At 41.0% G+C, this 27,683-nt stretch overlaps 1 protein-coding gene across 30 annotated transcripts in view; it reads right to left on the bottom strand.

Moving 5' to 3' along the window:
- The window catches only part of ST18 (ST18, C2H2C-type zinc finger), a 294,874-nt gene that overhangs the window by 122,712 nt on the left and 144,479 nt on the right, over window positions 1–27,683 (bottom strand). For 4 of the 30 annotated variants that reach the window (XM_021089380.1, XM_021089379.1, XM_021089390.1 and 1 more), the window contains one exon: window positions 3,852–3,932. The exons of 10 other annotated variants lie outside the window; for them this stretch is intronic. The gene's annotated coding sequence lies outside the window, so the exon portion shown is untranslated. Of the gene's footprint in view, window positions 1–3,165; window positions 3,933–6,570; window positions 16,284–27,683 lie in introns of those variants that run through there. 16 more of the 30 variants (XM_021089396.1, XM_021089378.1, XM_021089386.1 and 13 more) reach the window with 8 other exon arrangements.

Raw genomic sequence — 27,683 nt, 5'->3', positions numbered from 1 at the left:
ATAGTAGGAAAAAATAACATCCTCCGCTTGACACCTCAATTCTGAGAGGAAGAATTCAATGATCAGGTGTTTCCAGGTGTCTCTGCTTACACGCACAGACCCAAGCTTTCTGGCTATTTGGCCTAATGCTTACCTCGATGTGATGTTTAGCCTCAGAGCTGGCACTCATACGGTTCTAAGAATAGGCTATCTCCCCTCCCGAGGTGACTGGCCTGCTAAATATGTGTGTCTTTGGTATAGCAAAGACTTCGGCTGTCTGTGAACTATTTTTCAAATGTGGGGATGTTATCATTATAAAAAACTTGTAGAGTTATAGAATTGGGGGAATGAAAAGGACCCCAGTGGTCACTGGCCCAACTCTCAATGTGACAGATGTGATGAAAATAAAGCAACTTGTCAAGGTGGGGTCATTCAACCACTTCACGACATCTGACCATGAGTAGAATTGTGAAAAAATTCCTATGCACAACGTTTGTACCAGAAGTCCTTTTTCTTTTTTTCTATTATTTAATTAAAAAAAACTTTTTAAAGTGTAGTTGATTTACAGTGTTGTGCCAATTTCTTCTGTACAGCAAAGTGACCCAGTCTCATATATATATGTGTGTGTGTATATATATATACACATATATATATTCTTTTCCTTTATTTTAGGGCCACACCCATGCCATACAGAAGTTTCCAGGCTAGGGGTTGAATAGGATCTGCAGCTGCCAGCCTACACCACAGCCACAGCAACGCCAGATCTGAGCCACATCTGCGGCCTACACCACAGCTCACGGCAACCCCAAATCCTTTACCCACTGAGCAAGGCCACAGATCAAATCAGAATCCTCGTGGATACTAGTTGGGTTTGTAACCCACTGAGCCACAAAGGAAACTCCTACAGTCCTTTTCTTATATTATCTTCCATCGTGGTCTATCCCAAGAGACTGGATATAGTTCCCTGGGCTCTCCAGCAGGACAGAAGTTCTTTTCCTTATTTGCCAAACATAAGAAATAGTTCTTGAGTCAATGATTTAACAGGTGCATGAGATGTGTGTGTGAGTGTGTATGAGTGTAAGGGGGGGGACTATATGAGTCTGTGTGCGTGTAAGCGTGTGTATGCACATGCGCCCACAAGAGACGGAAGGAGGGAAGGAGATATATGTTTCCACTGCTGGACAAAGCCAGGTCTCGGACCCCACAGCTTCTGCCGGTGCCCCAGCCACCTGAAGTCTGCTCTGATAGGGCCTATGTGCCAGCGCTCATCACCAAACCTGCTCGTTGGCATCCATCGCTGGGCTGACCAGGTTTGATTCTGTAGAAACGACCCCAAGGTAGTGAGGGAAGCAGACACAGAATGTCACCAAACTTCACGTGTTTATGGGAGCAGAGCAGGGCCACGAGAAGAGCCCTGCCATGGCAAGTCTCAGCCTGGGATTTCATGCAAAAACACCCGGAAATCTGCCCTTCAAACCAAAGGTCCACCCAAACATACAAACTGTCCTACAATCTGAACTCTGTGGCTGGAAGGCCGCTCAGTCGAAAGTGAGTATTTCAGAAAAATAAGACCAGTGGAATAGTCTAAGATCTCAGAAAAGTCCTGGAGAACTATATTGGATTTACCTGTGAAAGCCAATGTAAGCAATATTCAGAGAGGTTTTTTATTTGTTTTTGTTTAGACTTAGAACCTGCCTTGCAGGGGTAAACTGACAGAGCTTTAATCCCTAGGGGGAAAAAAAATTTTTCCTAAATACATCATAGAACTAGGATAATCCTTCATGAAGTCAGAAGCAAAAAAATAAAAAAATTTTAAAAATAAAGAGAAAAGGAGAAAAATAACTTCCTCTCCCATTAAAAATAGCCGCCACGGCACCCGGTCTTCATTCTCCCCTTCCTCGGGCCTGACATTCTGCCGATGACCGCCCTTGTTTGTCCCTACATGTTTTCCAAAATATAAAAGTGAAATAGAGTCCCAAGGGCACTGTACTTGAAAGGTTATGAGAGTTAGAGAATTTTAACCATGCCTGCCAAATCAGCAGATGGCTTGTGATTATAATTATATGCATCAATAAAACGAATAATCTTTACAAAATTTGAATTTCTACTAAAGTAAGGGATTTAGTAAGCAGATGCAACAGAATGCATTTTCTTTAACCCTTTTGGTAGACACTGGTATATTTCACACAAAAAAGGATCAAGGGCTCTGTACATAATAGGTTGGGTCCTCTAATTTTTGCCCCCTTCCTGCGGCAGGCACATTGTCAAGCCTCAATCTTTTCTTGATTTCATTTTCTTCATGAGCATATTTCATCCTCACCCCTTTTTCACCCTTCAGAATAGAAATGTTCAGACTAATTCCCGACCATTGTTTGTTATTTGAAAGAAGAAAATTTAAAAGAGGTAAATACCTTCATTTTGATTCATACCAAATATACTATAGAAACAAAAGAGCAAACAGTGGACGCATCTTCCTAGCTGATGGCATTCTTTTACAAATTAGGTTTTCAATAACAAAATTTTTCATTTTTTGTTGTCTTATTCTCTTTAATCTACACGCCAGGAATGAAAATACTGTTTATTCTATTTAAATAATTAACCATTTCATTTCAGCCTGGTTCTGCATAGCATTATAAGTCGAGATAACTAAGTTTTGTTTCATGTCAAGCATGAATTCACTCCCATAGAAATTGGGACAGGTATTGGATGTATGTGGGAAAAAAAAAGATGAGGCAAGGTTTACACGCTGGCCTTGAGTCATGTTTCCTTCATGAGAAAAACTCAAAATTTAGGAAATTAAACTCAACTATCTATGTTATTTTTAAATTTTGGAAAAGATGAAGACAAGTTACCACCAACATTTGTGTACTTATTTTTTAATGAAATCATCATATAAATATTTTTCTCATGGAAATACCAAGTGTAACACTTCATTATAATAGCATATTGATTAATATATATTTTACTCAGGTAAACCACCAAATATATTACTGAGGAATATTTGGAGAATATGTATTGTGCAGATATATCTTTGGCTCCATATTTATACTGTATGAGTCAAATAAATGAAAACGTTCTGATCTAAAAAGCTATTATATGGTTGTAGTGAATACTACTTAGTAGTATAAATAAGTCACTAATGAGACTTTGAACGCATTCGCATTTTTGAAAGTCAACACAATTTACCTGTAGATACAAGATACACAAGATCATAAATTCTTCTTAGCAACAAAATTCTTGCAAAGTTGCAACTTGAATGTACAGGTCAAATCCTATCAGAAGAAATATTCCTACCATAAGTATCTGAAGAGTTAAACCAAAAAAAGTAATAAATTCATACCTGAAAGCTTATAAATTTGATGCCACATTTGACAAAATAATATTTAAATATTGGTAAAGAAATTTGGTTATCTCTTAGATACGAGTTTCACTGGAATAGAATTTTCAAATATTTAGCTGTAAATTAGGTTCAAGTTTCTTTGAATAGTTGATAAAACAAAACATTTTCCAATCATAACGTCCTTGAAGAGGAAAAAAATGTTTAACAAATCACAGTATCAACTAAAAGAAATCATCTAAGCCAAAAGTTTATGAAATCAATCCCAAAGGGACAAAAAAAGAAAGACATTAATTTTTTTTTTTAAAAATGAGGAGTAGGCCTAATAGTATTTACAGAGCTTCGCTCTGATTAAATATTTAAATTGTGGATATTTCATTTTGAAATTAAACTAAATTAAGTAGTTCTGCTTATAGAAAGTTTACGTTGCAATGTAATGACATGCTCACAGTCACTTTTGATTGCTGTTAATCAAACTAAATAAGCCCATGTCATCACACACATCCATACCCATGGGGGATGTTTAACCGGTTACCTTAGCCTTGATATGAGCACGCACAGCCACGTAAAAGGGACTTTTCACAATCTTTCGAGGACTCTCACAAAACTGAGGGCTCTGAAAGTGAAAACACGAGACAGAGTTCTGTGCGGGTGGTGCAAACATGCAATGGTCTTGGCAGGTCCCTTCCTGATTCAGGTTCCAGGGAAAGTTGAAGCAGCAAACGCTTTTAGACTACGCACGCTCCACCAGGGGCCAGAGGAACGTGCTCTCAATTCATTTTCACAGTGGTCATAGGACAAGATTGATCCACGCCAGGCCCCATCGAACAGGCCAGGAAACCAAGGCTCAGAAGCCTTAAAGAACCATCGAGGACCACAGATTTGGTAAACAGAAGAGCCAGGTTTCAAACACAGGAACTCAAGAAAGAAGTGTGCCAGATTCTCTTGTCCCTGTGTGTCACTCACATGGCACTTACGAGGATGGCCTGGTCCCTCGGAAACCTTCCCTAGCTGCTCGGTGTGGGTCCTTGGGGCTGGGAACGCCTCCACAGTTAACTCCCAGCAGGGAGTCCCAGCCTTTGAACTTAGAATACTTATTTCTCAAATAAGCAAATCTGAATAAAAGTTCAGTAGCATAAAGTTGACTTCTGTCAACAGAAATCAAGTTCCTCAAATCTCTTTGAAGAAGAAAGTTATCACTTTCTTTGAGTACTTTCATAGTTAAATACGAAAAAAAAAAAAAAAATCTTTCAAATTCAAGACCCACAGTGGTGAAAACGAGCTCCCATAAAGCAAAAGTAATGATCTGTGCCCTCTTGTCTTAATTACAACACAGCTCGATGTGGTTTTGAAGGGCGACAGTTCTATTTCTGTGAAAGTTCCCACTCAGTTTTATCCACAGGGACGCACCCAGCAGACCTGGGCCAAGCCGGCTGGGACAGGAGCGAAACACATAGAGCATCCAAAGGGATTGTGTTTTCTCCTCACTTCACTCCTGTATTCACATGACAAACATCAGCACCCTCCACCCCCAATATACTACACCAGACTCAAATTTAAATGCTCAGGACAGAAGGAGAACCTCACGTATGTAGAACACTCCGAAGAGTGAACTAGTTGCATAACTCTGCCTTCAACTACAATTGTTAGGTAGCAATTGTAACCACTTTCCGAAAGCGTGCTTTTTCCATGATTTCTACGCGGTGAAAGGCCTGGTGATGAGATTACATATTAGAAACATCTGAATTTAGCCAAATCAAAGTCTCTCCTCCCTACATATAATTTACTTGAAATAACAAGGCACAATTATACCACTTTCTTCACAACATCTATTTCCTTTCAAATTCTGGTTACTGTAAAAATAATAGAGTTTGTAATACATAAGACCTGTTACATACTGTACATGCATAGTCTTAAATGACTCATATACATAAAATGAATGTTGGGAATATATTTGGAAAGAGAAAAGTACTTCAAGATAAGAAAAAAAAAAGTATGTGACCTCTGATCACCCAGACCATATTATGAACCTCTGTTGTGAATCTCTCATGAATACTAACAGTAAACAATTTATTCTGTATCATAATATTTCCATATTCTTAAATAAATAAAAATGTCTCTGGACCAGGAACGCAAGTTTGCAAACTGGTTTCTCTGTAACATGGAGAGTTTTAATTCACGAGCGGATGACATGCCATTCTAATATTAAATGACAGGGTCCTCAAAAATTGAATCCTGACACGGATATTATGAATCCATCTATTTTAAAAGACCACACGTAGCAATACTTTTTAAAATGTTCTCTACGAGATTGTCAGAGTTTCCCAAACTGTTGACAATCCCCTGAGCTGACAGTTCTTAGAATAAAATATTGAATTTACCTGAATGTCTTGTAACACCACCATTCTCTCTTGAACTAAACGTCCTCTGAGTATGCAGGTCTAAGGCAGACGGACATTTCAGCAAGGCAAATAGGACTTTCTGGCAACTTCCTGTTGCCATATTTCTCTAAAAGGATTCTGCAATGCTATACTGCAATTCTAAAAGCATTTTTCAGGGAACACGCCAGACCAGTGCCGCTCAGTGTCAGAGAGATTGGATTCCCACCCCCAAGTCCAGCAAGCAAACAACCACTAATCCTATTCAATATTACAGATTCACAGCAAAGATTTTATTTGCAGATTCAAGAGAAAAGGAACGCACAGAAAAACAGGAGCTTTCCTTTCCTTGTTTGCTGGTGTTTGATTGATTGATTTTTAAGATACTGATCAAGGCAACGGTTATCCCACAGATGGTAAATACACACTAGCGGATGGGACAATTTTGTATTGATGAGAATGAACTTCATTGCACGCAGTCATGCCCTGGTTTCCGTTCCCTCTTAAAAGCAGTAGGACTAACTAAAATCAAAGTTCCCTCATGCATCTGAAAGTTTTTCAAACCTGCACACACACCTGCATGGCCGTCCCTTGCAAAAGCCCCCTTTCTCCAGCAGACAGCCTAGCTCTCAAATTCAAGTTCACTGGCATTTTGGAGTACACTTTATTTGGAAATTTAAAAACTTTTGTGCAAGGGTAACACCAAATAACAATAACAGCCGCATCAGAGCTTTGATCACTGAAGCCATATTTCCAGAAGAGACAGCAAAATCCCTCCGTTCTGACCTACTTGTCGAGCGTCCGACCTGCATCGCCACGGTTAGGCTAAGATTTGTTCGACTTTCTCCCTGGGGCTTAATTGCCAGACTGACTTACCCGTGCCTCCTAGCCTTTGTTCTCTGCCTCTCACGCTGACATCAGGGAAGCAGTGATGTAGAATAAAGCAGGGTAGGCTGGGGTAGTCCAGGGTTTGTGTCGCTGTGTGGTGTGCGGGGACACTGGGATACTCTAGTGAGCTGCTAAGCTTTTTTTGTAGGCTTTGTGTCATTTACTTAACGACCAATCTCATTAGCTGCCAGGGTACAATGCGCTGATGCATTTTCTATGTACATACTCCACACAGTGACCCTCAAGGTTGCCGAAGGTCTATTTAATCAGTCAAATGCTGAATATATTTGCAGTAAATCACTAAAAAAAAAAAAAGGAAAAAAAATATGACACTACCGAGGTATCTTTCAGGCTTACCGTTTAAGGGTGGTTACTCACAGGTAATAAAACACATGGAGATTTAGCCAAAACAAGGGTAAGGGAGGTGGAGAAAAATCATCTAGTTTGCACTGGTGACCTTAATTTTTTTTTTTTTTTAAACTTTCAGAATCAAAGATATTTTCTCTCAGCAAGGAACCCAGATTTGAAATTTAATTTCTGTGTCAGTGTAATCATATTAGCAAACCCAAAAAGAATTGCTTCCTCTAGCAGTTTCTCCTCCGAAGTCACCCCCACCCCAGTCCCACCCCCTGCCCAGGCAGCCTCGGAACTGGCAAAGTTGCAGTGATGCCCTCTTTCAGTTACAAGGTAAAAACCCTTTTAACTCCTATGAAAAATGAAATGCTGACAGCTCCGTGAATGACGACAGCTGTCCGTAAGTATCAGGGAGAGGTCCATTGTCCGGCTTGTCCCTGGGTAAAATGAATACTTTACAGCAGAGGCTGTTCAGCTTGGCTCAAGAGTATGCGGAGAAGGGGAGGAGGTCGCTGGAGATTTCGCACACTAATTTAATCTGGGAAAAGGACAGGCCCTGCATCTCCCCTGAACAGACTGGCAGCAATCTGGGCCCCCACAGAACTATCTCCTTTTGCCTGTGCTCTATTTATTCCTTATCTCTGTTTACCAACCGCTAGGTCCCTTTCATTCACACCACGAGGCCGTTTTTCCTACTATCAGTCAGCAGCTGACACCGTGGAAGAGCCTCAAAGGCAAAAAAAAAAAAAAAAAGAAAAGAAAAAAAAGAAAAGATCAAAACTAAACCAAAGCTGTATAAACAATGCAACAGTACAAGTAAATGCATAAACCCTGATTCTTAACCCAGCCCACAGGGTGCAAACAGAACCTTTAGAGTAAATCCAAAAAACCCACCACAGAGCTATGGCCACAGAGAAAGAAAAGTCAAAGCCATTCATGAAATCAGCATCCGAAAGGAATGGCTAGAATGTACGCTGGTGGAAGCAGTCAGGGGTGTTCTTATGTCCATCATGATCCACTCACTGGCAACCAGGACACATTTACCTGGCCCAGAAGGTGAGCCCTACACTTCCAGGGGAAAACTCGCTCTCGTGAAAATGCCAGCAGATAAAAAAATCCACCGATACAAGTAGATTCCAAGTTAAAGGGAATTCAACAACAATAACTTTCTCGGTATCTCATCATGTTGGTTACATTTAAACAATTCCAGACACTGGGCTTCAACCTTCTATTTTTGTGCAAAGATATTAAAAAGTCCTGGGCCATCCAGCCAAATGAATCTTTTCCCCATGTTCTATGTCAAAGTGATCAAGACGGCTTCAAGCACAACTTTTTATCTTTTGAAGTACTCCAGAACACGTGAGTGGAACAAGCTGGGATAACTGGCTTGAAGTGTCGCAAGAGGAAAAAGCAAAACAAGAGTTATTTTGAACCTTGCAACTTTGGAGTAAATATGAACTTGGAATCTCAAGCACACTTTGCTGACATTAATCCTGAGTAGTAAAAAAGTTTGAATATTTCAACAAATGGGATGGCACCACTTAAAAGAAGTAGTTATTGAAGCGATTCAGAATGTATATGATTCAGAGTATCGGTATGTATACATTGTAAGCCTACAGATACACACGGTTGCCATGGACACATATGCAAAATGGGAACACGTAAAATTTCTAATGCCCACAGTTCCCTAGATTAAAAACTGTGACTTACTTTGAATTTCCCTGAGTTGTTTTTTTTTTTTAATCACGGAAGTGATTAGAAATGATTGGTTATTGTCGTAAAAATCAACACCGTATTGACTCAATCACTAAGACCTTTACCAAAAAAGGGAAGACAAAATGTAGCTCATTATCTAGGATGATCAATTGGGCCAGATTTCAGTTTGTGTTTTCACCTATATGCATTATGAGCAATGAAGTCTTTACTACTTTGGATCCTTTTTTCCAAATGAATTAATGAATTAAATTTATCCTTTCACCAGCTGCTAGGCAGCAGATGGAACCATTTCTGAAGCCTTGTTGAATTCAATCCATAAAACTCATTTCCTAGGATTAGCAGTCCAAAGTTTCTTTTAATGTTTATATACCGCTTGGGATTTTGAATTTCATGATGTTAAACTTTCAATTTAACTATTCTTTTTGCATTTCATATCAAACAATTATGATCTTTTGGATTTCTATAGCAGACATGGCAGGTCACATAAGGACAAGAATTAATTTCAAGAGCAATAAAGTCATACAAGTCACATTTTTTGATGTTTGTTCGCATTGCCCTACTACCATGGAGACTATTTGCACTGTGCTTTTATATTAATGTCAACTTAAAGAAGCACACATTTAATAGCTTGTGATTTTTGTTTATTTGCTCATACATACTTTAAAGCTGCAACCAGAAACATTCATTAACATCATGGAAGTTTAGTTTTGCAATTGAGTTATGAGTAAGATTGTTACATTATCTGCAAATAACTAGTGTGTATACCAAGTTAATTTATCTAATAAGAATTTAATCCTGACCTTTAAAAATGGTAATAAAGCCAATTACACAGAGAATGCAGATATGCATTTTATAACAGCTAACTTTTTAAAGAACATGCTACCACGGACAGCTCCTAGCATAGCTAGCCTAGTTAATTTGCGCTTATAATGTCTAAGTCAGGAAGAATCAGGAAACTTTAAATCTTACTGATTGATGTTAGAGCTGAATAGAAATGGCCACTCTTAAAAAAAAAAAAAAAGAGAGAGCTCCTCGAATCATAACTAAATTAGAATCTCCATAAAAGTTCCCATGTACTTTGAAACGTTTTAAATACAACTACCTTTTATGCTCTCTAAGGTACAGTATATCCAAATTTAAAATATAAAAGCTTTTAAGCCTAAAATGATGCTGCTTCCATAACATAAATACAACTAAAAAAGAGTGAATCACTCTTATGTGCTACAGTGATTTCCGCTAATTTGGCACAAGAAATCTATATTAATCTAATATTGGAGTAAGCCAAGAAGGCCACAATAATCACCACTGAGTAACTGAATATTTAGAATAAGGAGAAAAGAGATCACTGGTAATCTTAGGTTACAAGCATAAAAGTAAGATAATATGCAGATGACATTTGCAAGGGGAAAAAAAAGTTAGGGAAAGTCTAATTTCAGTTTTATTTTGGACTGTGAATCTCATCATTCCCTGGGCCTTATTTATTTTTTCCCTAACATAAAGATAGTATATGTAATTATATCCAAGATTTCTTCATCAATTTTCCCTCTTGAGTTTGTGGGATTTTGCAGTGCTATTTTTGGCACAAGATAAGAGTCGGTAGAACTTTTCTGACAATAATTCACTTTCTTAAAAAAAAAAATTGGAGAAGTTATTTTACATACATCGCCTATTAGCTGCTTTGTTCTTTGAAACTGAAAAAAGCTCACTACAACCCTTTAGGAGACTTCTATTATTTCTACAATGTATCAAAACATGTTTAATAAATGCCTTGTTAGGATGAAAGGCATATGTGGCAAAGCACTGTTTATCAAGGTATTTGAAATTTTTCTCTATCCTTCAGTAACATTTCATTGAGCTCATCCTTCAGCAAAATTTGGTTCAAGGCTAGTATTAAGTCTTTCTCCTTCTTCAGCCTTTTCTAATATTATTCTTTAACTTTCTGAAGAGTCTCTTGACATCCACATTTATCAAAAAATGAAACATATCATTTTTTAAGGAGACTGCTCTTATTCAATTCTTTAAATATTTAAAGACAAGCTTATAAATACCATACTTATCATTTCAAAGATCTTTGGGACTTCCCACAAACTCTTTCCCCTACCTAGAGCCACGACCAGAATTTTGACTTTCCAAAAAGAATATATGAAATATCTTTTCAATGTTGGTTATTTGTTTCTAAAAATAACCTATATTGTTGCATTGACAACCCCCACTCCCTCCAGAAAAGATTTCCTGGATTCTAGTGAGATGTCAGATTTGGGATCTCACTGGCAATTTCCGTGATCTCAGAAATTATTTCCACTTTACTTTGTCTCAGAGAAAAAAGTATACAAAGTATCATTGCATTTTCTGTGTTGCAAATTTGCACATTTCAAAAATGTATATGAACAAAGGCGTTACTGATGCAGTATAAATGCAATTGCACCAAGACATTTTATTCTGAATCCTTCTCAACCAAGATACAGTAACCCTTTTAACAAAAATTTAAAAACAGACACAGACACAGCATTGAAAATAACAACCAAGTATAAACACAGCAGAAACCAGAAACAGAAGTTCAAAACAAACATCAGAAAAACCATCTACAGACTTCGAAACTTCAACCTTTAGTGGTGTCATTTCCACCCCCCGCCCCCGAAACAGCATCAACTATGATTACTTGAGACACAAAAACTCAGTAAAATTCTGAGTGACTTAAACATCCGTGCGAGCAGTACGCGGTTCCAAAGTTTTGAACTTACTTTTTTGTTTGTTTCCCAAACTTATATTTCTCTCCTCCCTTGTGTGCTGAACGGAAACACTAAAGCTGTTTCTTTGAAAGGTAGTTCCCATGATGTGACATCCAGCGCCTTTGCCTGCGCAGAGATAAGCACCTGCGTTTGTGTCCCCTCTCTACGTCACACCTCCCTATTCAGACCTTCTCAATATGATTCACATTTGCACATCAACAGCCTCATGCGCATACACAGATTTTTTTTCGGCTCTGGGCCCAAAACTTTCACTTTAATTTTCATCACATGATTGCTGTGGCATATGTCCTTCCAAACCTCCCATATATCAGTCATCATGCAAATGAGATGGAATATCACTCCTCGGCAGCAGATGGCCAGGGATGATAACAATGGCTCAACAGAGGAGATTCAATGTCCCTGACTTTATCGCCACGGCAACAACAACCTAAAATATATGTAATGGAAGTGGTGCTTATTAATTTTGCAGGCTCGAGTGTTCTGATTTTGTGAGTGAATGGGCTGAGTTAAAAAGGGGGCTGTGTCCCCCTGCCTCCAGAAGACTATCTATAAAAGCCAGGGACCTGGAAATGATTTTCAGTGACTAAGAAGGCAACAGCCTAGCAATTATTTGAGTAATTAGGTGTAATTCTTCCCTGTGGGCCTTGGACCCTCCTGTGCTTGCTCCACAGAAGCTCACGAATTAGACGGGCACAGACACTGAAAGGAGAGTGCCTCAAGATACAGCGGGAGAGCTCGCAGGAGGCCTGTCACTGGCCTCCACCAGGCTTGGTAAACACAAGCCCCAAGCTATAAGTAAACAGAGGCCCCACTCCACAAACACAGAGCAATTAAAATGACAAAGGCGACCACACTTCTGGGTGGAGCTCAGGGAAGCTGCCCTGGGCTCTCCAGCACAGTCCAGCCCCCCTGCTTCTCCCCTTCCTGCCTTCGCTCCCCCTGCAGGAAGCGCCCAGCTCGCCTGGGAAGCTTTGCTCCTTTCCTCCCTGACACCGGCGACACTTGATCCGCTCCTTACTCCTGACAGCGGTAAAGAAATGAAATCGTGGAAAAAGCCATCAACCCCTCCACATGGGCGGCGAGCCCTTTTACGTTCGAAAGGGATGACCACCCAACTGTCCAAACAAGTGGGAGCTTTTCGGACACATGTCAGGACCCAAAGTAAGAGGAAAAATCCTGCCTCCCAATATGTGCCTGGAAACTGTTTTTAAAACAGTCCCTGCAGCATTTTCATACCAACCGATAACACAATGAAGATTTAACTTTTCATTTGTTTGTTTGCAGGGCTGACCCACCTATCAACATTTTTAAAAGTTTGAGTCTATTTATTTTTCAGCAGCATCTTCTATGAGCAAACTAGACTCTGTGTCCCTAATAAGACAGAAAGAAAGAAAAGACATTAATGAGAATGTATTGTCTTAGAAGAGGATAGCTATAAAATGTTTTAAAAAGAATTAAAATCTCACATCCTTTCAACATTCAACAAACCTCACAGGCACTGTGCTAGGCTCCCTACACAGATGAGGAATCGAAGTCAAGGATCTTAGGCCTCTCCTCCATCAGGACCTAAATGAATTGTATGAGACCCTTTTCCCTAGGGCCTGGAACCCTACCCCTTCCCCTGACCCCGCCTCCCTTCCAAGGGACCTGCGGCCCAGACCCAGGACAGGTCTGCCAGCCTCCAGGTCCCTATTAGCCCAAACAAGGAAGCCCACCACCCCCACGGGTCTGATACAACAGTAAATGCTTTACCACCTGACTTTAAAAATAATTCCGTTTCAAACCTGACTAGTATCCCTGAGGATGCGGGATTGATCCCCAGCCCCTCTCAGTGGGTTGGGGATCCGGCGTTGCCGTGAGCTGTGGTGTAGGTCGCAGTCTTGGCTCGGATCTGGCATTGCTGTGGCTCTGGCGTCTGCCAGCAGCTACAGCTCTGACTGGACCCCTAGCCTGGGAACCTCCATATGTTGTGAGTGTGGCCCTAAAAAAAAAGTTCCGTTTCCTGTGTGTGTCGGGGGGCGGTATATACACTTAGACTCGCCATCCTTCCTGTCACATGGGCTACCATTCACTCATGTTTGGCAATACATTTGTTACTGCAAATAATCTGTCTGCCGAGGCAAAACGGTATCGTGCTCTTTCAAGGTAACGCTGTAACGCAAGGACACAGGCGGAGGCAGTGATGTCCACCCTGAAAAATCCCGCCTGGCAGTGCGCGGTATTCGAACCCGCTCTTTGCAATGAACCCTTGTCCTGAGCTAAGAGGCTCAGTGAACCCACACGAGGTGCAAGTGTTGTAGCACGTGCAGTGTAGTAACCACCTGGCTTTCTAGCTGACAGACCAGGCACTTGACCAATTTCGATGACTAGTGGACGTCACTGCCGCCGAAATAAACCATCATCTACTATTGAAAATTTGTAAAAGAACGGCTTTATTTAAATACAAATGAGACACAAGATTAGTCACCCATTTAAAGCATACAATTTGATGGTGTTAAGCATATCCACAGTCGTGCAACCGTTGCCACAATCTTAGAGCATTTTATCACCCCCAAAAGAAATGCCACAGCTATTAGCAGTCACTAGCCATTCAGCCTTTGCCTGCTTCCCCCCACCCCACCCCGCACCCCCGATGAAGGCCAGCTCCCTCCTTCAGGCCCAGGTAACCACTAATCTAGGTTCCCTAGCTGCAGCTTTTCCTATTTTGGACCTTTCATAGTAACTGTACAATACCTCGTCCTTTGTCACTAGCTTCCTTCACTTAGCATCTTTTCAAAGTTCATCGTGTTGCATCAGTACATTTCTGGTAATTACTGGGTGATATTTTGGTTGGATTATCTTATCGCACTTTCTTTATTCCTCCACCAGCTGGTGGGCCCCCTAGGAATAGCGCTGCTATAAACACTTATATACAAGTTTTTGTGTGGAGGTATGTTTTCATTTCTCTGGCGTATATGACTCTTAGCAGAATTGCTAGGTCATTTAGTTTAACGGTTTGAGGACCTTCTGAAGTGTTTTCCAAAGCAGCCACATCATTTTAGACTCCCATCAGCAGTACATGAAGGTTCTAATGTCTCCACATCTTCACCAATGCTTGTTATTATCTTTTTTTTTTTTTAATATCATGGCTATCCTGGGGCATTTGAGTGCTATCTGGTGGTTTTGATTTGCATTTCCATAATGACTAATGGTATTGAGAATCTTTTCATGTGCTTATTGGTTCTTTGTGTATATATTATGGAGAACTGTCTGTTCAGATCTTATGCCCATTTTTAAATTGGGTTGCTTATCTTTTTATTATCGAGTCGTAGGAATTCTTTATATATGAATTCTGGATACAGTCCCTTATCAGAAATATAATTTACTAAACTTTTCTCCTATTGTATGGGTTGCCTTTTTACTTTCTTAATTTTGTCCTTTAAAACACAAAGGTTTTTAATTTTGATGAAGCCAAATTTATCTATGTTTCTTTGATTGCTTTTGCTTTCATGTCATATCTAAGAAATTATTGTCAAATTCAAGGTCAGAAAGGTTACATCTATGTTCTCTTTTAAGAGTTTTATACTTTTAGCCCTTCTGTAGGTCTTTTATTCATTTGGAGTTAATTTTTGTGCATGGTGGGAAGTAGGGATCCAGCTGCCTTCTTATGCCTGTGAATGTCTAGCTGTCCAAGCAACTCTGTTAAAAATATTCTTTCCCCATTGACCCATCTTGGTACCCTGGTCGACATCAATGTACCAAAGAGGTGGGCACTTATTTCTAGATCCTCCTTTCTATTCTATTGATCCATATGGCTTTCTTTTTGCCAGTGCCACACTATCTTGATCACAGAAGCTTTGAAAAAGTGAGTTTTTTCCCCTTTCTTTTTACAGCCTTACCTGTGACATATGGAAGTTCCCAGGCTAGAGGCTGAATCAGAGCTGCAGCTGCAACCTACACCACAGCCACAGCAACTCTGGATCCTTATCCACTGAGCGAGGCCAGGGATCAAACCCACATCCTCATGGATACAAGTTGGGTTCTTAACCCAATGAGCCACAGCGGGAACTCCTGAATTGAGCTTTGAAATTGGGATGTGTGAGTCCTGCAACTTTGTTCTTCATCAAGACTATTTTGGCTGTTACAGATCCCCTTGAATTCCCATATGAAATTTAGGATCAACTTGTCAATTTCTGCAAACAAGCCAGCTGGGATGTTGACAGGGAGTGTGCTGGGTCTGTAGATCACTTTCGTTAGTATTGCCATCGTAGCAATATTGAAACATCTAATCCGTGAACATGCCTTTTCATTTATTTAGTTCTTCTTTAATTTCTTTAAATGTTTTATAATGTTCAAAGTTTTATACTTCTCTTGTTAAAATCATTCCTAAGTATATACTTCATTCTTTTTGATACTCTTGAAGGTAAAATTATCTTCTTGCTTTCATATTTTGTTTGTTTATTGCTACTGTGTAGAAATACAATTGAATTTTATAATTTGAAACCTTAGGGAACTTGTTATTAGCTCTAGTTGTTTTTTTTTTAGAGGATTCCTTGGTATTTTCTATATACAGCGTCATGTCATCCACAAAGTAGCTTTACTACTTCCTTTCAACATAAATGGCTTTTATTTCATTTTCTTGCCTGTCCTGGCTAGAGCCTTCAGGATAGAACAAAAGTGGAAAGAACAGATACCTTTGTTTTGTTCCTGATCATAGAAGGTAAGAATCCAGCCTTTCACCCTTAAGCATGATGTGAGCTAATTTGGGAATTTTTAAAGCTCAGTTTAAAAATATTTTTAAATGGGAGTTCCCGTTGTGGCACAGCGGAAACGAATCCAACCAGGAACCATGAGGTTGCGAGTTTAATCCCTGGCCTTGCTCGGTGGGTTAAGGATCTGGCAGTGCCCTGAGCTGTGGTGTAGGTCATAGATGCAGCTTGGATCTAGCGTTGCTGTGGCTGTGGGGTAGGCCGGCAGCCATAGCTCTGATTAGACCCCTCAAAAGACAAAAGAAAAAAAATATATTTTAAATGTAAAAGCTAACTTCTACCTGGCAGAGCAAAATTCCATACACTGGTGTAACCCCTGGAGAGACAAAAAGGAAATCCTCTACAATTTGGGGAGTACCTGGTCTGGCATTTGTCATGGTGCTGGCCCTACTGCCCCTCAGATGGAGGTGTGGCTCCAATGGTCTGACCCAGAGGCTTCTACTCTCCGGTTGCTGACTGGTGGCTTTGAGCCTCCCCAAGGAAGTCAGTCACAACCTGTCAGAGCCACATGCAAGGTGGCCCTTGAAGTGTTTCCTAGGGTCTGGTACTAAAGGTCAGCTGGACCCCAAGTTGAGTGACATTGAAGAGGCCAAACTATAGGTCCTTCCAGGTCCTCCCCTTTCATGCCAACATTTGCGAGCTCGCTCTGTCAGCATCAGGTGCAGGGACCTCAATTCCACCTGCTGCCTGGGATTGAACCCAACAGTCTCAGTCATAACGATGTTGCCATCCAGTTCACATTTTCCATTTTTAATCTCTACAGATGGACTCCTAGTATTTCCTATACCTCTTGAAAAAATGAACATATTTGTAGCCAATAAAATGGAGCAAATTGAATCAAATATTGGAAAATTAAATGACATTTTGATTATAAATGAAAGATAAGATACCCCCAAAGGGATAAATTGGGAATTTGGTATTAACAGATACACACCACTATATATAAAACAGAAAAACAACAAGGACCTCTTGCATAGCACAGGGAACTAAATTCAATATCTTGTAATAACCTATAATAGAAAAGAATCTGAAAAAGAACAGATATATAAATATATGTATATATACATATATGACCAAATCTTTACTGTACGTCTGAAACTAACACATTGTAAATCAACTACATTTCAATTTTAAAAATTTAAGACAATTTTTAAAAGATAACCCCTATGCACCTATGTATTAGCTCAAATGATCCCTATAATGAGGATGGTTTGATCAACAATAATGGTAGCTAACTCTGGACTTAGTGCTCATCTCATGGCAGGCACTTCTCTACATGTTTTTATGGGCTGATTTGGAAGCTGAAGCAGTACAACCTCAAAATTTCCTAAGTAGGCACTGCTGGTACAGTTGCTGACTCAGGACAAGCACAGGTGTTCTGCCTCCTGGCTCCCACTCTCAACCATCAGGCAGCTCTGCCGGCTTCACTCTTGTCTACACTTCATATCAGATCAGAGAAAACCACCACAGATCTGATGGGGAAACTCCAGTGAGTTTCTTTTCCTTTCATCTTTTGGCATTTTTATTAGAAATTAATACCAGCGTAAAAGCTTTTCTAATGGCCCATCTTCTGAACTTTGACAAAGCTCTTATCGTCCAGGAAAATGAGTATCTTTTTCATGAAAAACTGATGGGATCGATAAGAAATTTTAAAGCTCTTTCTTCTGTCGTGTGATGCTTTTCATCAGAAATCGCATGAACATGAAAACAGAGTGAGGAGTGAGATCTCTGCTAAGAATCGCAGTACCTATATATGTACCTAGATCTAAGCCCGAGATCTCAGCCCACACCTAGTCTGTATTCATTTCTGTGATCATATCTGCATCTATGTTTGCAATACGGCATTGATGTTGGATAGATACAGTTCTGCATCATCACCAGGGAGCTGAGTTGCATTTGGTGCTTGCTGGGCAGCTCACTCACTCTCTCTGCCTTGCAGTGTAAAATCCATGTGAAGATTTCTTTACATACTCAACACATGTGGTGCCCTGGTGGCCTTGGCTCATAGACTTAGGAGATCTGAACAGAGTCGCCGTGGTGACCTGCCATCCCTCCATGCTCTGGCTGGTTCTGGACTGTGTTCCTGCAGTGGGAAGTCCAGCTCGGTACATGCCCTGGGCACACGCAAATCCTTCCAGGTGTGCAGGTCCTTACTCTCATATTTCTGCATCACCCAGCCCCCTAAACACACACACACACACATGCAGGCACTCACACGCATCCACATAGCAGTTATTCTATTTAGATGGATTTGGGCTTAATGAGCATCTCAGCTCAGACTGCTCTAACCAAATGCCACAGATTGGACAGCTTAAACAGCAGCCATGCACTTCCCACAGTTCTGGAGGCTAGACATCCAAGATCAAGGTGGTTCAGTTCCTGGTAGAAACCCTCCTATGGGCTTGCAGGTCGCTGTTTCTCACTGTGCCCTCCCATGGTGGAGAGGGAGCACTGGTCTCTTCTCCTTATGAGGGCACGAAGCCCCCAGGGGACCCCATCCACAGACCTCACCTCCCAAAGGCCCCACCTCCAAATACCATCACACTGGGCACTGAGGTTTCAATATACTAATTTAAGGAAGACAGAAAACATTCAGTCCACACTGGCTGGCTCACTCCCTCTTCACAGAAAGGAAAATCAGGTCCATTCTGATTCCACTTAGGAAAAATCCTGCATGTCCCAGACTCCCTGGTCCCCTTGTCGCTGTGATTTGATGCAGTGACCAAAAAGTCTCAAACAAAGGATTCTCCACAGTTTCCATGACTCACATAAGTGTCTTCATGATTGCAAAGTTGGCATTTGAAACAACAACAACAAGACAGAGCGGAAGAGGGAGGATGGTTTCAGAATGGCCCAAGCAAGCAAACAAGCCTGGGGGCTAACATGCTCTATGTATGTCCTGGATGGTGACGCCTGGATGGCAGGTGATGCCTGGATCGCAGGTGAGGCCGGCATGATGCTCTGGGTGCCCATTGCTGCCAGTGACTTTTAAAGAGGTAAGAAAACACACCTAAATCATTCATTTTCAGATACTTAAAAAGTTGAACATGTTTCCAGAGATGGCACAACATTTTTCTTATACTTTGCTGAACGGACAGTATGACCAGAGACTATTCTGGACCCTATCGTGATGTGACCCAGGGCTGTCTCGATTTGGGGGGCCTCCTGGGGTCCAGCGCTCACCCATGGTCGACAGCACAGCTACGGGCCCTCAGCATTCAGGGCACCCATCGTTCTCACCTTCTGTTCCATGTCGGAACAGTTGTTTAAACCCCACACAGACTTTGTCAGTCTGAGCCAGAAGTTCAGATTTTAACATTCTGGTCCTACCGAGTCACTGGCTGGCCCCCTACTGCCCAGTCTCCATGCTCGGTACGACACCACACCCACATTTCACACAGGACCCCCAGGATCCAAGGCCTCTACCATCCCCAGAACCACCCAGCTCTTCATAAACTCCTCTAATTGTCCTTCTCCGACTCTACTCCCAGGGCCATGTCCAAGCTCCCATCATCCATCATCTGAGCTCCCCGCATATCCTGGTACCCAAACTCTCCCACAGTCCCAGGAACGTGCCTCATTCTGGGACATCCTTTCCCCTGCCGCCAGCATTATTTTTCTATAAGGCGAATCTAGTTATGTCCATTCCATGGCTTTCCTTTTCTTCCTGGACAACAACCAGGCTAAGCCTCCTGCCCTCCTTTGAAGTTAGGTGCAGCCGTGTGCCAAGCAGTCATGTATGCTTCACATCCGGCACAGACCACAGAGCTGCCCAGCTATCTCCAAGTGTCCTTCATTTTTGCCAAGAGTACAGAGAAGACCTTGAAAGCCATGTACTGAAGATGGCAGAGAGCCTCAGTCAGTCTGAGTCCTAAACGACAGAGACCAAAGTCCCCCTTGCCCTACAAAAGAGGGAATTCTGAGACTCTTTACAAGGTCAAAATGAAACTCATGTGTTTGTGTTATTGTACACATTGGAGTGGACTTCTTAGTCTGCTGGTGGTAGCCTAGGAAATACATCCTCTGCTTAGAAGTCATTTATCTGTAGGACAAAGTCCTGCTGTCTTGGTACTGCTTGCAGTTTCTCAGTCTTACCCACCTGTCTCTTCAGATACCTTAACATGCAGGCTGTAGAGTCAGCTCCTCGCCACTGACTGAAGGTGTCATGCTCATTTTTGCCTTGGGATAACTTTACTTAATCTCCACGCGTCATTTATAGAGGCAATGGCAATCATATTCCAGTATATAAATGTATCAAGTTAACATACCGTGTATGTGAAATTTATACATTATATGTCAAATATATGACCATATTAACAAACAGGCATTAAAAGTGATTCCATCTCCCTGAATCCTTCTCTCAGACTGGCCAGAATTTTCCTCACTGCTGTCCTCAGGCTGTTAAACTGCCTGTGGTTCTTCCCCAAGAGGTCAAATACGGGGAGCAAATTCGAGATCTCAGTGCTGCTGTGACGGGCTTCCCCTGCCTTCGCTGTCACTCCTCACTTTGGTGACAAACTAACGGTCTAGTTCGCTGATTTCCATGCTGGTTTCCATCATCCTCACACTTCCCAATGAGGGAATCCACAGATGACAGGTGACACGCACGCCACAGGTGTGGGGACTGGGTTCTTCTCTGACATCTGCAGAGCAAGTGACCTTGCTGCCTCTCTCCCATCTAAGCCATCGCCAGATGGACATAGAATGGCTCAAAAATATGCCCAGCTTTGCAGAGAAAAGAGGCTAAATCATCCCAAAATGTTAAGATAGATTCTAAACCACTGACATTAGAAGATTGTGCACTTCTTTAAGGCAAGAACTTACCCAGACTTGGGTTTTACAAAACACCTGTAACAAAGATGAACTCAAGGGGCACTGAGGGAGTCAACTCTGTCTTTGCACAGCTCCAAGTGCCAAATCTTGCTCCTCGTATTTAATGATTATCACCAGTAAACCTGTGTTAACATTTTTCTGTGTATTTAATCCTTCGAATTTCTGGCCATACCAGATGGATTTCTCTACGTGCAATCTATCAGAATTCCCTTTAGTTACTGAGCACTCTTTAAAATTAAGACATTTTCCAATTTCATTTATGTCCAGGTATTTTGGAGGGGGGATGTCTTATTTTTTTAATATTAAGAAATACGATATTAAGAAAATTGATAACCAAGTGGAGCTTGTGAACAGTGTCTCCACAATAACCTCATAGTTGAGAAGGAAATAGTCATTCAAGTGAGTGTTCCAAGCAGATTAATGTTCAAAGTTCAGCATTTCAAAAGTCACCAATCCAAAACAAATGAAATGATAATCTTGAACTTCCAATGGGAAATTATGTTTAAAAGAAAAAATTTTATTAGACTTTATTTTTAGAGCAGTTTGAGGTTCACAGAATTGAGAGGAAAGTATAGAGATTCCGCCAGCATCCCCCCTCCCCACCAACGTGCAGAGCCCCCTCAATATCAGCATCCCCCGCCGGACATTTGTCACAACTGATGCACCTGCGTGGACACGTCATCATCACCCAGAGTCCATGGTTTACATCAGAATGCTTTGTGTCGAGCCTTCTGTGGTCTGGACGACGCATCCACTGTGATATCACACAGAGTACTCCCCCTACCCTAAAAATTCTCTGTGCTCTGCCTATTCACCCCTTCCTCCCCACAGTCTCCTGGCTACCACTGATCTTTTCACTGTCTCCATAGTGGTACCTTTTCTAAAAGGTCACATAGCTGGAATCATGAGGTCTGCAGCTTTTCCTGATTGGCTTCTTTCACTCAGTGACACCCTTTAAGTTTCCTCTATGTCCTTCCATGGCTTGATAGCGCATTTTCCTTTTTTCAATCACTGAGTAAAATTCCATTGTCTGCATGTACTACAGCTTGTTTATCCATTCACATTCTGAAGTACATCTTGGTTGATCTCAGGCTTTGGCAATTATAAATAAAGCTGCTATGAACATCCACGTGCAGATTTTGTATGGACATAAGGGCTCTCGACTCCACTGGGTAAATACCAAGGAATTCAATTGCTGGTATTGCATGATAAAAGTATGTATAGATTATAAGAAACTACCCAACTGTCTTTAAAGTGGCTGCACCATTTTGCACCAACAATGAATGAGAGTTCCTGTTGCTCCACACTCTCACTTCATTCTGGCTATTCTCGATTTTTTAACTGTGCAGTAAATATCCAAGTTACATTAATGTTCATGTTATCAAGCCAACAGAGACTTAAATATGTGAATATTTTTGTCTAGTCAAATTTGCTACTTTTCATTTCATGCTCTACCAGGTTATCATCAAAATAATAGTGTGGAGCTATTGTTACTATATAATAATCTGATAAATTGTATCAGAAGGCAGCATTGTGAACTTTTTCTGGTAGTAATAACCATATTACTACTAACAATAGCTAACATCTATTAAACACTTAGTGACCCAGGCACTGTGCTAATCATTTTATTTTCGTAAGGTCACTTGATTCTCACAAAAACACTGAGAAATATGTGCTATAACCTCCACAACAAAGACAAACTGAGGCTTAGATTCCCTAAGAAAGTATTTGGCCAAATAGATTAATCTCACAACCATTATATTGAGTCAAAAAGAATTAGAGGCTCAGCAGTGGCAGTAAATTAATGTGGGAAATTAGATCATGTCCTGTGCCCTAGTTTTTGATCCTATAAGTGAGGAAGGAAGAAGCAAACAGATTGAAAGTGTTAAGACATTGATGGGACAAAGCAAACAAGGTGTTCTCAAGGATTATTAAAGGAACTTTTATACTCTGAGACCAAAAAAAGCTAGATTCAGCCTAATTTTCTCACCTTCTTTTCACAAGTGTATTAATGAAAGGAACTTTAAGAAGAATAGTAGAGTAAGATGTGAGTTACTGAAAGCATGTCTGTTAGGGGGTCAGTGGCTGGAGGTGCCCTCAACACACAGCCCTCAGGATTCTCACCCCTGAGGCACACGGGGGTGCTGGAGCAACAGCACCCCCACTAGGCAGGCAGATGTCTCAGCCCTGATGCCATGATGACCATGGTCATGGGAGGATTTCTCCTAAATCATAGAGGCACTTTCTCCTTGTCGCTGGACCAAGGGTGGAGGCTGTTGTCAATCATGATGTTTTACATATTTGGGATTTAGAAAATTAACCGTATTGGCCAATTAGAGCATTTCTCTAAGATTTTTGGACTTGAGCTCTGAGAAACCAAGCCTCAGTCATTCTCGGGTGGCTGAGATATAAACCTAAGAACTATTGACACTTCAACATAAGATGCAGACACCACGTCTCCAGGCTCCAGTGATGTGGAGGAGGTGGTCTGCTGTAGGAGAGAATGAAGATCATCAAAAAGGAGACACAGCAAAGGAAAAGTAAAAAACCACAGGCTTAAAAAACATTTGAAAAAATCCAACATCCAGGGAATTCCCATTGTGGCTCAGTGATTAGTGAATCTGACCAGGAACCATGAGGTTGCGCGTTTGATCCCTGGCCTTGCCCAGTGGGTTAAGGATCCGGCATTGCCATGAGCTGTGGTGTAGGTTGCAGACACGGTTCGGATCCCATGTTGCTGTGGCTCTGGCGTAGGCCGGTGGCTACAGCTCCGATTTGACCCCTAGCCTGGGAACCTCCATATGCCGTGGGAGTGGCCCTAGAAGAGGCCCTAGAAGAGGCAAAAAGACAAAAAAAAAAAAAAAAAAAAAAATTCCAACATCCATTCATGACAAAAAAAAAAAAAAAAACAAAACAAAAACAAAACTCCTTACTAAAGTGGGTATAGAGGGAACATACCTCAACAAAATAAAAGCCATTTATGACAAACCTACAGCCAGTATAATACTCAATGGAGAAAAGCTGAAAGCCTTCCCACTAAAATCTGAAAAAAGACAAGGATGTCTACCCACACCACTTTTATTCAATATAGTATTGGAAGTCCTATCCACAGAAATCAGACAAAAAAAAAAAAAAAAGAGAGAGAGAGAAAGAAAGAAAAAAGAAAAGAAGAGGCAAAATTGTCAATATATGCAGATGACATGATACTATATGTATAAAACCCTAAGGACACCACACAAAACTATTTGATCTGATAAATGAATTCAGCAAAGTAGCAGGATACAAGATTAGCATTCAGGAATTGTTGATTTATGTGTACTAACAATGAAATATCAGAAAAGGAATCTAAAAAGATGATACTTTTAAAATCACACCAAAAAAAAAAAAAAACCCTAGGAATAAACCTGACCAAGGAGGTGAGGTGAGAACAGAAAAAATTAATAAAGGAAATTAAAGAAGATTCAAAGAAATAGAAAGATATCCAATATTTCTGGGTTAGAATAATTAAATTGTTAAAAAGGCCATACGACCCCCAAGCAATCTACAGATATAATGCAAGCCCTATAAAATTACCCATGACATTTTTCACAGAACTAAAACAAATAATCCAAATATATATACACATATATGGAACTTATCCATGACAGTTTTTCACATAACTAGAAGAAATAATCCAAAAATATATACGGAACCATAAAAGACTCGCAATTGCCAAAGCAATCCTGACAGGGGAAAAAACAAAACAGGAGGCATAACACTCTCAGACTTCAGACAATATTACAAACTACAGTAATCAAAACAGTGTGGTATTGGTACAAAAAACAAACACAGAGATTAGTAGAATAGAATAGAGAGCCAGACACATATGGTCCATCTTCAACAAAGGAGGCAAGAATATAAAATGGGGAAAAGACGGTCTTTTCAGCAGGTGGTGCTGGGAAAAATGGACAGCTGCATGTAAATCAATGAAAGCAGAACACACCCTCACACCATGCACAAAAGTAAATTCAAAATGGCTTAAAGACAACATAAAACTCCTAGAAGAGAACATAGGCAAAAAATTCTCCATGATGTAAACTGTACAAATGTTTTCTTAGGTCAGCCTCCCAAGACAATAAAAATAAAAACAAAAATAAACAAATGGGACCTAGTGAAACTTGCAAGCTTTTTCACAGCAAAGGAAACCATAAGAAAAGACGACATATGGAATGGGAGAAAATCTTTGCAAACAATGCAATCAACAAGGGCTTAATCTCCAAAATAGACCAAAAACTCATACAACTCAACAATAGCAAAAAATAACCCAGTTGCAAAGTGGGCAGAGTAGCTAAATAGACTTTTCTCCAAAGAAGACATATGGATGGACAGAAGGCACATGAAAAAAATGCTCATCATCACTAATTATAGAGAAATGCAAATCAAAACTACAATGAGGTACCACCTCAAACCAGCCAGAATGGCCATCATTAGTAAGTCTACAAACAACAAATGCTGGAGAGGGTGTGGAGAAAAGGGAACCCTCCTGTACTGCTGGCGGGAATATAAATTTGGTACAACTACTACGGGAAATAATATGGAGGTTCCTCAGAAGACTAAATATAGAACTACCATATGATCCAGCAATCCCATCCCTGGGCATATATGGATAAAACTATAATTCAAAAGATGCATGCGTCCCTATGTTCACTGCAGCATTATTCACAATAGCCAAGACATAGAAGCTACCTAAATGTCCATCAACAGATGAATGGATTAAGAAGATGTGGTATATATACACAATGGAATACTACTCAGCCACAAAAAAGAATGAAATAATGCCATTCCCAGCAGCATGGATGCAAATAGAGATTCTCACACTAAGTGAAGTAAGTCAGAAAGAGAAGGACAAATACCATATGACATCACTTATATGTGGAATCTAAAATATGGTACATGGGAGTTCCCATTGTGGCACAGCAGGTTAAGGAACTGATGTTGTCTCTGCGAGGATGTGGGTTTGATCCCAGTCTTCGCTCAGTGGGGTAAGGATCCACAGCATTGCTGCAAGCTGTGGCTTAGGTCACAGATGCTGCTCAGATCCGGTGTTGCTGTGGTGGTGGTATAGACCACAGCAACAGCTCCGATTTGACCTCTAGCCTAGGAACTTTCATATGCTGCAGGTGTGGCCATAAAAATAAAATAAATAAATAAATAAGGCACAAATGAACCTCTCTTCAAAACAGAAACAGACTCGCAGATATAGAGACCATACTTGTGGTTGCCAAGGGGGAGGAGCAGGGAGTGGATAGATGGGGAGTTTGCAATTCGTAGATGCAAACTATTACATTTCAAATGGATAGACGACAAGGTCCTACTACATAGCACAGAGAACTGATGGAAAAGAGTATAAAAAAGAATGTTTTTTTTTTTGTCTTTTTGCCATTTCTTGGGCCGTTCCCGTGGCGTATGGAGGTTCCCAGGCTAGGGGTCTAATCGGAGCTGTAGCCACCAGCCTATGCCAGAGCCACAGCAACACAGGATCCGAGCCACTTCTGCAACCTACACCACAGCTCACGGAAACACCGGATTGTTAACCTGCTGAGCAAGGCCAGGGATTGAACCCGCAACCTCATGGTTCCCAGTCGGATTTGCTAACCACTGAGCCACAACGGGAACTCGAAGAATGTCTATTTTTAAAAAAGAGATGCAGACACAAGAAAGAAAGGAATAACGTTCATGTTTCCCTTGTTCCTGAAGCCCATTCCTGCCCTTCCCAAGACCCTCCTTCTTGCCCTGTGGTCTGAGCTATACCCTTGGGAACAGGAGTCCAATGAGTACACAGCTTGTACTCCAAGTGCAAGAAATTGAGCCATTTCAAGAACAGGCTTTGAAAATCAGAAAATAGAAGTTTGTAAGGATTGAGGCAGACTATCCAGGGATCTGATTCTAAAGATGCTCTAAGAATTAAGATGCAGCTTGTAGGAAGGTTCCTGACAAGGGAAATGGGGGGAGGTGGCTTGTGTTCGAATAATCTCCTGTCACCATCTTTTACACCCACAGCCTTAGGTACTCCTCCTTAAGCTCCTGGGCCGCTTGGCTGGCGGAGTCCAGGGTGAACAGGTGTGGCTCGATGCATTTGGAAACGCCGTTTGGGAGAGGTCTCTGGGCGACTGGAGACCGCGGTGGGGCGGCTTGGCCCTTCTCTGAGTGGTGCTCCCTCTGGGCTTTCATGCCAGCATCTTCCATGTGGGAAGAGGGTGCCCCTTTGCGCTGCACTGTCCATTTGATGGTGGGATCTTGGAATCAAAGTGGGAGATGCTAATGGGTCCTTAAAGTCACTTAGCACAAGCCCTTCATTTAACAGATGAAGAAGCTGACGGAAGCTGGTTTGGGCCAACTTACAGGCTTATGGGCTGGCTTCTAACCTGGAATCTGGGGTTCCTCCTCCAGGCCCCTCTCTGCAACACCCTCGCTCTCAGGTTCAGGGAAGAGATGGTGCCCAGGGATTCCACGAAGCCTTTTAAAACCAACTCTGATAATCATGGCAAAACCATATTTTTACCTCTTATAGTTGACCTATATTTTTAGCAAGTTTGTTCCCTTCCCTGACAGATGGGGAAATAAAATTTGAAAAAATGAAAATGTTAGAGAACTATAATAATTGGTTTTATTTTCCTCCACAGTTTTTCCCAGGGGAAGAAGAGGTGCATTTCCTGTTTAC

Source organism: Sus scrofa, chromosome 4, assembly GCF_000003025.6.
Source record: "Sus scrofa isolate TJ Tabasco breed Duroc chromosome 4, Sscrofa11.1, whole genome shotgun sequence".
NCBI lineage: Eukaryota > Metazoa > Chordata > Mammalia > Artiodactyla > Suidae > Sus > Sus scrofa.
Note: the sequence above shows the minus strand (reverse complement) of the source record. Positions and strands in the feature narration are given on the sequence as shown.